At 31.2% G+C, this 2,619-nt stretch overlaps 1 long non-coding RNA gene across 1 annotated transcript in view; it reads left to right on the forward strand.

Moving 5' to 3' along the window:
- LOC136030017 (uncharacterized) overlaps window positions 1-2,247 on the forward strand; it is a 6,655-nt gene extending 4,408 nt beyond the window's left edge. Inside the window, exon 3 of the long non-coding RNA XR_010618169.1 lies at window positions 2,051-2,247. This is a non-coding gene — a long non-coding RNA (uncharacterized LOC136030017). The remainder of the gene's footprint in view (window positions 1-2,050) is intronic.
- Window positions 2,248-2,619: the final 372 nt, after the last annotated feature.

Genomic DNA, 2,619 nt, shown 5'->3' on the forward strand with positions numbered 1-2,619 from the left:
TGTGTATCACTGGCGGATCGAGGGAGCCGGGGTACCCTTACCCCAGATTTTTTTGGTGCCCTCTTATTCTGTTATTTTCTTTTTTATTCTTTTTTAGAATATATTGTCAATTTGGTCAGTTATTGACACCGTTTTCTCATTGCCCCCGCAAGATTTTGTTCATTTGTGCCCTTGTCCCCTTGAGTCTGCTCCAAGATTTTGATCTAGATCCGCCCTGGTGTGCATAATAAATTTAATAACAAAACCTGTGATAGACATGAATTTGCAAACCAGGGCATGCTTATCAATAGAATATGTTGCTCCCCTCAAAATATCCTTCATTTCTCTTGCTAATTGGCTGAACTCTGAATACACATAATTTGTAAACAGTGAATAGAAATAGATATTCTCCCAAATTTGTGCTTCCCTTTGGAATCTGCTTTAATCTTTAAGTAGAATCGCAATTTGCTCTGTTTTAAAATTATAAACAATTTTGTGCCACCTGTAACTCTATAATTTGATCTTCAAAAAATGGACAAAATATTTTTCAGCAACACTTGATTGATGTACAATTCAATATCAGATGGCGTTTTCCTAAGTATTTCCTAGCTCAATTTCACAACGAATTATAATTCTTCTTAAAAATAATCAAGCCAAAGATGGGAATGGTTTACTGTAAACAAACACAAAACTTATTAACACAACAATTATAAACAAAAAACTTAGAAACATAAAAATTATTGAATATTATTCACAACCATGAATGGTCTGAAACTCCATTTCTTCTATAAATAATGAAGATGAAACAACCTTAAATGAGAAGTTGTATGCACGCTTTCTTAAAGCTATTGATATGTTATGTGTTTGACTGGGGTTGTTATCAAACAGGGTCGAACTTACCAAGTGTGTAATACGCAGTGTCAATTTGCATATGTAATAACTCAATTTCTTATAAATGTAAGCTACCTCGTGATAAGGCTTAAAAACTTGCATTTATAAAGAAATACCTCCCACCCCAATAAATTTCATATTCCCTCTTTATTAGTCTGAACTTCGAAAAATGAAAACAAAAACGAAAAAAAGAAGAAGAAGAAGAAGAAAAAAAAAAAAAAAAAAAAAAAAACAAGCACAAATTCTCACAAAGTTTACAAAAAATGCTAAAATTCTCATAATTTGAGTCTTAACAGGTAGTTTTTGAAAGCACTACAAATTCGAATGATTGCGAATCGCGGATAACCAAGTTAAATCTTAAGCAAATGGGAAATACCGAAAAGCGGTTTGAAAAATATATAAAAATAAAATATATAAAATATATAATAAAATAAAAATATAATATATTATATAAATTATATAAATTATATTAATATTATATAAATTATATTATTATATAAATTATATTATTATATTATTATATAAATTATTTATATAAATAATATATAAAATATAAATATATAAAATATATAAATATATAAAAATATATTTCTGAACACGGATTAAGTGTCAAAAATGATCTAGTTGGTGACGAAAAACAAAGGCTGCGTTTATGATAATTTTTAGCGAAGATAAAAAAAAATTAATAGAAAAAGAAATACAGTAGCATATATTTGAGAGGTGAAAGAATCCCTATGCTTGGATATTTTAGCTGCAACAGTGAAAGAAAGGAAGGATATAGGAGACATAATTGGCCGGCTACTTGATTTGTCAGAAACATAGCATAAATGAATATAAACAATTTTTTTTATCTGTTTTTAAAGTGTTTTTTGTCCCCTCCCCCTAAAAAAGATTCTGAATAGGACCCTTGCTATGTTGTATGTTAGTGGAATCTTCTCTTCTTGATCTACAATAGGACCACGCGTTTTTTCCTCTCTTGTTTTTCCGTTTATTTTGTTTTTCCGTTTTTCTTTTCTTGGGAATTTGTTTAACTGTAAGCTCCCCAGACTCACGGTGGCTTAGCTTAAAGAATCGAGCTGCTGACACTTCCCCCAAGCTAAAGCACTAGCTTCACCAAGACCTGAACTTTATACCAAAATAAAATTAATAGCTAATCTTAGAATTCTGTCTTCATTTGTAGATTGAGGATTGTCGAAAGCGTACCTGAGGGGATGGTTTTTAACAAAACCTATGGTAGTATTTACTCAACTTGGAAGTCCTTAATAGAAGAAGCAGAAGAAAGTATTGACATAGCTTCATTTTATTGGACTCTTAGAGGCTCTGATGTTGTCAATGACTCTTCAGCATGGCAGGTGAGTTGGTTAAATTTGCTATTTTTAAAGATTAGGAAAGCTTAAGGAAATTAATACCTTTTATTGGTAATTATAGTTGAAGTAGTAATGGTGTCATAGCAAAGTGTCATATCTTCTCTGTGTTTATTTTTCCCTTGATTTCTTGTCAAGGCAATTATAGTTAGCAATTATAGTTGGCGTAGTAATGTTGTCCTAGCAAAGTGTCATGTCTCCCCCGTGTTTATTTTTCCCTTGATTTCCCTATAGGCAATTATAGTTGGTGTAGTAATGGTGTCCTAGCGAAGTGTCATATCTCCTCTGTGTTTATTTTTCCCTTGATTTCTTATCATATATAAAAGATGATCCAAAAAGCTGGAAGGAGACTCATTCGATCACAAATTTAGAGCTCTATTGCCTC

Source organism: Artemia franciscana, chromosome 8, assembly GCF_032884065.1.
Source record: "Artemia franciscana chromosome 8, ASM3288406v1, whole genome shotgun sequence".
Lineage (NCBI taxonomy): Eukaryota > Metazoa > Arthropoda > Branchiopoda > Anostraca > Artemiidae > Artemia > Artemia franciscana.